This window comes from Hetaerina americana, unplaced genomic scaffold (assembly GCF_022747635.1).
Source record: "Hetaerina americana unplaced genomic scaffold, ioHetAmer1.1.p SCAF_6, whole genome shotgun sequence".
Taxonomy (NCBI): domain Eukaryota; kingdom Metazoa; phylum Arthropoda; class Insecta; order Odonata; family Calopterygidae; genus Hetaerina; species Hetaerina americana.
Window position 1 is genome coordinate 6,425,246 of NW_027287205.1, and position 8,195 is coordinate 6,433,440.

At 40.8% G+C, this 8,195-nt stretch overlaps 1 non-coding gene across 1 annotated transcript; it reads right to left on the bottom strand.

Annotated features, from left to right (window-relative positions):
• Positions 1-6,481: 6,481 nt before the first annotated feature.
• On the bottom strand, positions 6,482-6,557 carry TRNAA-GGC (transfer RNA alanine (anticodon GGC)). Its single transcript has one exon. It is a non-coding gene; the product is annotated as a tRNA-Ala (tRNA).
• Between the last annotated feature and the right edge of the window lie 1,638 nt (positions 6,558-8,195).

Genomic DNA, 8,195 nt, shown 5'->3' on the forward strand with positions numbered 1-8,195 from the left:
AATTTGACCATGGTGATAGAAAAACTCTATTCTTACCCCCCGTCGAAAACAGCATCTAGGCACGAAAAAACTCTCGCTATCGAAAGCCAATAAATGTAAATTTAAATGAAAGACCAGAAGTGAGGTAAAATAGCCATTAGTAAGTTCATATTTTTCTCTACCTATCCACTCGTCGTTTTTTGCTGAATCCGTAAACACCACTTCACTAACTTCTTCAACCGTTCCTTCTTCATATAAAATAGCATCCCCCATTTCTATCTTTTATTCCCTAAAACATTTAATAATATCATTTCTTATGTGCTTTTATGTTGTTTAGAAGTAAGTAATAGAAAGCGCAATAGTCAGCGAGAATGGATGCAATATCAGCGTTTTCCATGATGGTCAGAATGTTTTAACATATGTACCTAGAGAAACATTTGAATTATAGATGGGGTGCGTCGGTTGGAGGAGAATAAGCCAAAACACAAGGATTGCATTGTATAGTGTAAAACAAATTCTCGCAGTAGCATTTTAAACATTTGGCTTGCAGCTTACAGCTTAAAAATGGCTTTAATAGATTAAATTAGTTCAATGGACGGCTTAAATGTTTCGTCGCGTATTCAAAATCCAGGGAAACAAAATAAAAAGAGAATATATATTTTAACCAAAAATAATTCTAGAAAATTAAACCTGTAACCTCTCCGAGTGCAAAAGTGGACGTTCTTATACTAATGGCAAAGTGCAAATTTTTAAACGAAGCGATTCAAATGCACCCAAGTCACTCTTTCTTTGTGTAAATATTAAGTGGCAGCCTGCCATAGGTCAAACTATTTGTGAATGTTGTAGTTTTAAGAAATCACTGTTTTATATGGTAATGGCTTAGCGTAATTAGAAATTTCCAGGAAAACTATTGCTTCTTCTTTCCCCATTATTGTATATCGAGGAAATAAAATAAATTTAATTTTATGGACGGTGCAATTTTAAATACAAAATCACTTATTTTTTCTCACTTAGCCTCCCGAATGCAAATTGACATAGTTTTAATCAGTGGATTGGTTTATTCAGTCAGTAACGAGCTTCGATGAAAACAACGAAGCTCTTTCTACCGGATACTGTCTATCACTTTGGTTTTATGCTGCCTTCTCATTCATTAAACCGCATTAAAAATAAGTTGCGATATGACCTAAGATGTCGGACGGATGCCTAATGAACTGCCACTTTTATCGCTATTGTGCATTGACAGCGTTCGGTCAACTGTTTATTTCCATAATGGCATTTTCCAGTTTTACTAAAATACATTGAATTCCGTAACCTAGATCCCTCTTTTCAAATTATTGTGACATTGTGATATTGTGCATTGACAGCGTTCGGTCAACTGTTTATTTCCATAATGGCATTTTCCAGTTTTACTAAAATACATTGAATTCCGTAACCTAGATCCCTCTTTTCAAATTATTGTGACAATGAATGCATTCAAAGTTATCATTCCATTTTAACATTCTCTCCTTGCTACAGCTATATAATGTTTTTTGAAGGGTACCGAGCAACTTATTATATCATTATCTCACGGAAAAATCAGTAATTGGTTCGTAAGATTTCAGCGTAAGATTTAAATGTCAAAAAATTAATTAACGACGATAACTCAGTATATATTTTCGTAGGGTTTTTAATTTATTCTCATTTCTTATTGTTTTAATGCAAAACGAAATTCTACAAATATTTTGTATTCCCAACGTATCCATTTGGAGTTTAAATATTAAATATAAAAAAGCTAAAGTGACAATTGTTGACTAATTAAGTTTAAAGAGTCTTCTAAATGTTTTTATCAGTTTTGCAGCATTCTAAGAGGATATAATTGCTATGATTTCCGGAGTTAGAGATGAATTTGCAGGATATATCCTGAGACATTTTCAATGAAAATTAATTTTTAAATATTGATTCGTAAATATTATAATGCTTTTAAGTATTTCATGTTTGCCTGGAGAATTCTCGAGGATAGCATCGGTAGTAAATGTCGTCTACTAGCAAGTGCTGTCTGCTCACACAGCTGCCTTGGCGAAGCAACGCTTAGACTGATTACGTGCACACAATGTTCCCAAAGTTGAATGTTCCTGAGGCCCCTGATGTCCTTTTTTTCTACTCTCACTGGACGCTCTTCCGAGCTTGTGGGTCGGCGGCCATAGGGAGCCTCCTTTTCATTTCCAAGGGTATATTTCATTGCTTTCGTTTCCTAAACGCGCCTTTAGGTTTTATCACGCGGCTCATCCTCATTTTCCAGTTAGTGATAAAGAATGAATACACGACCTGTTGGTCTTCAGTTTTATCTTTACTTCTTTGAACTCCCTAAAATTACTATGGTTTAGATATTGCAAATGGGTTAATTTTGTGTGAATCCACTTTCGTAAATATAAGGTATTCGGTAATTTTCCACGCGATTGCGTGTTGTTGACCGCGGTTCAAACTTTGCACGTCACATTGGGAGAAGAGTTTTGCCTTGATAATTCCATGAAAACGGTAACCGCATAGTATGATCAACGTATAGGTTGCCGTTTAAACATATACTTGGTATTTTTATTTATTTATCGCTTTTGCACCAGTTCATTTTTTCCAATGCTCGCATTTAGTGAAGGTGGTATAAAAATTAAATGAAATTTCAGTTGGTAAGGAAATTTAAAAAAATAATTATGATTGAGAAGTTACCAAGACTGTTGGAATTTCATTATTGCTGCCTATTTTTTACACAGTATCTCCTCTTATGATCAGTGAAAAAACAACATTCTATTGATCTATTCTTTTAAATATTCCTTAAAGACAACACCAGCACCATTGTTGTCAGCGGTATTGATTATTAAAAGCGTTTATTAGTCCTGTTTACAGCTAGACAGAAAGGTTCATTCGCGTCATCTCGGTTAAATTTTTTTGAATGAGGCATGGTATTTTCAGTTTCTAATTTAAAATCGTGTGATGGTAAACTTTTTTTTTGCTATTTAAAAATTTAACATTTGAAAATAAAGAAACGCATGTGCTATGGATTTAGAGGAATTTACATCTAATCTTTCTCCCGAGAACAAATCAGCGCAATATAAATGAAACAATTAGTGTTGAATAAGCGTAATTAGCGTAAGTATGGCTAGTGACAGTAGCTAAGTCTAATTTGCAAATCGATACTTGTCAGTCTCAAATTTGCTTTAAACAGGATAATACAATGGTTGCCTTTCAAGCTCCTTTTCATTCTTGGGAACTGGGGAGGGTGGTACCACATGGGGGCTCTAGCTGTAGTGTTGCTCGGGTAGCGTTACCACCAAAGCGGTGTACAACAGCGCGTCCTCATGCTGCCCACAGCTCACAAAGATCTCTTTCCTGATGCAATGCATTCCTTTCCTCAGCCTTTCAAGGACTTCCACGTAAAACTCACGTCAATCTTCCTGAGGCACCAACTAATTGTGGATAATGCCTCTTAAGCTCAAAAATTCGGCGATAGAAAGACTACTTATCTTAGGGAAAGCATGTAGTTTGACTAGTTTGGAGGAGTTAGGAATTTAAAATTTGGTGTCGCATTCAAATTCATGTTTTGAGTTCATATTTACTCATGTCCACATTTTACGGAACATACTTGGGACAGTTAAATGAAAAATGAACTCCCGGCATAACACACCCAGTCCGCGCGAAAGGTGGCAATACGTGAGGCGTTTTGTTACGTGAGGCTGTGGTAGGAGGAGAGCTGAACGGTTACATCTCAGGTGCACGCCATTGTTGGACAATGCCCGTTCCGGTGCGCGGACTGGTCAAGTGTCTTCGTCCGCTAGGTTTTCATTCGACTGCCCCTCATAGCTTCAAACTAGAGGAAGAGAAGAACTGTCCGGAACCAATTTATGTATCAGACTACACAGGTGTTGATTACGGTTGAAGAGGTAGGATGGGTAATGCTAGACAAAGGGACAATATAATCCTGACGTGTCAAGTATTACCTGCTGATTTAAAAATGCATTTATAAAAAGTGATGAGAATTATATTACAGGTTGTTTCATAGAAATTAGAAAGGGAATTTTTCCATTTAGTTACCTAGGCTGATTACCAAATTTTTCTTAATTGGTCAAACGAAGCGATTAAAATCCTTGTCTAAAGCATTTTAGAACCGTGAGATCCGCATGAAATTTGAAAAAATTCACAAAAATTGGAAAGTGTTTTGGATGAGGATGTGTACTGTCGGTAGAAGAATTTAATCTGGTGCAATAGAGCTTACAGAGAGGGAGGAGGTATCGACACACGCGTCAATCACTGAGAAACTTGTGAACATTTTAACAAAGAAATTTTTATTTGGTTTTATAAACCCGATCATAGAGGAATGGCGGAAAACTTAGACTGGAGGCATGTGGAATGTGGGTGAGATGAAAAATGGAAAAAGGGACAGAATAAAAAAAGATGCAAGGCGTGGTAAGAGATGGCCATTTGGGATAGTTTTTTGAAGGCAGTATACGAGTGAGGGCAAAGATATTGAGAAGAAAACGATGCTAAGGACAAATGCAGAGTGAGTAATTGCTAAAATTGAGAAGATTTGGGATAATAAATGGCTAACTAATTGTAATAAAGGCATTTTAAATATATGCAGAGCTTCTTTCCTACGTACTTTTTATGTATAAATGTATTTCAAGGTTTCAAAGTCACATTATATCTCAGAAATACGCTGGTTAGTCAATCCAAAAACTAATCTGTTTGGGATACTGATGACAAAGTTCAATTTAAACCGTATTCGGATAATCAAGTATTTTTGTTTGCGTAATAGGTTACCGCCAGAGTTTGGGAAAAATACTCCTAAAGAATGAAAATTTCACAGAGTAATAATCCTTAGCTTTTGCCGGAACTTATTCCAAACCCTTTGATTTCCGGGTAGGGATTCTAGGATGGTAAGTGAGAAACACTGGTCGAAGGAAAGGTTGTTGGAAATTGCATGTGAATGGATAGGAATAGAAGACAGAGAAGCAAAATTACAGGAGTGATGGTGATTTTTCATTCGAATGGATGAGGTGGTAAAACACTTGCCTATGTAAAATAATGCGTTGTTTGCATGAAAAAGATGTTTTTCGAGGGGCAATTGGCGTGATAGCGGGGTTGGGGAGCAGTGAAGAGATGCGGGGAAAACGGAGCTGCTCTGATAACCAGGCATGCTTTACATTGACGGCGGTTGCAGGCATGGGAAATATGAGGACATTTCTCAGGGGGGGCATGAAATTGTTGGTGGATCTTAGCAGGTTTTTAAGATTAGAGGGTCGTCTGTGCGCGAGAGATGGGCATTGGGGTAGTACAGATGAGCTCGCGTCAGTGTCATGTTCATAGGAAACATTTCTTTAAGGAAAGTTTAGAGTCTGCGGGATTCGGGGAAATACAGGTAGTGCAAAGGTTGAGTCCTGAGTCCGATTTGGGGATCTCTTTTGTGGTGTTTGAGGCCGGTTGGCGTGGTGGATTTCATTCTGTAGGAGTATCCCGGGGCAACCGCGTTTGTGGAGTGCCTGGTATGAATGTGGAGGTATTTGTTGTGAGGGGTAGTGGTGTCACAAATCCGGAGTCCACGGATAGGGAGAGATTTAGGAATCGAGAATTTGGTGTAGGAAGGGTGACAGATTGTGTAATGTAGGTATTGCTGATGGTTATTGGCTTTTATATGCACTAAACTGGTGAATTTGTTGTTGTGCAGTGAGATGTCAATGTCAAGAAAGTTGATGGTGGGGCCTAAAATGGAAAAACTGAATATAACTGTGAAAGAAGAATTTCAGGACAATAAGAAATTATTCAGGAATTCAGCGCCGTGTTTCGAGAGAATTTAAATGTCGTCTATATAGCGGACACAAAAAAGAGGTTGGAGGGGTTGCTTTGAAAGTAAATTCTCTTCAAGAAGGCCCATTAAGAAATTTGCATATGATGGTACCGTACTCGTTCCCATCGCTGTGCCTTTGGTTTGTAAATAGAAACAATTTTGGAGCGAACATGAGTTCTTTGTCAGCACTTAAGTTGCTAGATTGAGGAAAAATTTGGTCAAAGGGCGCTGGGTTGGGTGGCGTAGAGAAAGATAATGTCGGAGAGAGGTTAAGCCTTCTTCATGGGGAATAGAGGTATAGAGGGAAGTAAGTCGATGGTGGCCGTAAGTGGGTTAGAGGTGTAAGGAATGCAGACAGACTTTAAACGGTGGAGGATGTGATATGTGTCTTTCGTGAAGGAGGGCAAGGAGAGTACCAGAGGTTGTAGGTGGTGATAAAGAAATGCGGAGATTCTTTCAGTGGGATAGTTGAAACTGGAAAATATAGGTATTTTTAAGATTTTTTTCGAAGATATACATATAGATATACATATATATATATATATATATATATATATATATATATATATATATATATATACTCATATATACAGAAACAGATATAAGGAAAAGGGATAGGAACACATATAAAGGACGAACACAATAGAGGTGGGGAAGGCGGAATCGAACGGATCACAAGAGTAAAAATATTTCCTCAACCGGGACTCGAACACCGGATCTTTCCACTTGCCGGGCGGATGCTCTTAACCACTTGAGCTATCGAGGATAGTCATGGTATTTGGCCAATGTGGCTCATCTCTTTCTCCTGGCTATGCGTGCCACGAAACGCACTGTTCCTTTCCTGTATGATGTTGTATGAATTCTAACCCACTGTCCTTTCCTTTCCTTGTGTATTGTCTATTTCTCCTTTGGTGGGTGAAACTGCCCCCTGACGCCATCTCTTGGCTGAAAGAATCGGGGCGCTTGGCGACATATTAGACCCACGGATCTCAGGGTAAATTGACTATCCTCGATAGCTGCCTTGATAGCAGGACGTGCCTGTGTTCACCGAGTGTCTAAAATCGCCGGCGTCCGAGGCTTCGGTCGCCGGGGTTTGGAGAGCGGCACTGCCGGACTCTCTCGGAAATCGAGGTTCCGATCGTGTTTTGTTTCGAGCGGCGGTTGACCGCCTAGTTCATCAAGAAGCGCGCAGTTTGACTCTCGACTTCTTCCGCCGGGAAGGCTGTACTTTTGTTTTGTTTAGTGGATCAAGACTGACCTTGACTCCTGGTGTAGAGCTTAGGCTCCTTTTGTTTGCTACCGCCGTGTGCGTGTGGCGGGGAGGGAGCGTTCGTGAGTGTTTTATTTCCCTTTAAAGTGCTCGTTTTTTTTGTTGCGCTTTCCTTCTTCATGCTAGTGTGCTGAATTTGATTTCTTCAAATGGCTGTGCGCCGTTTAAACACGCTCGCCTTGCAAGTTGACGAGAAGGCGAAGCCTCCTACCCCGTTGGAGGTCCACCTCTTCACGTTAGAGTCGCTGGGCCTCACACCCGAAGAGATAGTGGCGATCCAATTTGGATACAATCGTCATTTGATATTCCTGAAGTTGGCAACCGAAGCTACAATGACTAGGATTTTAGACAATACTCCGCGGAAACTACCGTTTCCGTCTTTAAGTGACCAGAGGACGACAATAACAATTGACGAGACTTCCGGCAGCCCGTGTAATGTCAGGGTTCTTTGTCTCCCCGTGGAGACCCCATTGGAAGACATAACAGGCGAGCTCCAACGCTTTGGTAAAATACATCGCTCGTGGGAGAACAGGTGGGAGGGAGAAAATATGGCGCGGGTGCTTACTGGCACCAGGGTTGTGCGGATGACGGTCGAGAGAAATATCCCCTCGTACCTCCCCATCGGCGGCAACCGGGCCATCATCATCTATGAGGGTCAGCGCCGCACTTGCGCCCGCTGTAATCAAGAAGGCCACGAGCGCAAGACCTGCCCTCGGAACCAGGTATGTAAGAGCTATGTGGAGGCAATGACGATGCCCTCCAACCCTAACGCCGCCGTGGAGATGGACGAGCCCGAAGTGGCTGTGGAGGAGAGAGCGCGGTCGCTTCTACTCATCGAGGGTGCGGTCCCGGCTGCTCCCGTTGGTCCCCCGCATCTCCCTTCAATTGGAGGGAAATGTCAGCGGGAGCGAAAATCGTCAACGGAGGAAAGGGAACCGAAAAAGAAGAGGACAGACAAACCCAAGCTCCTGGTCTCGAATACCGTTCTACAAATGGTTCACATACCTACCACCTCGCCTAATATCACACGACCTCCAGCCCCCGTCTCCGTGAGCTCGTCAAATGAGGAGGGATGGTCTTTCGCCCCCCCTCCCCCCGCTCATGCCATCGACGCCCTCGCTACGCAATCCTTGC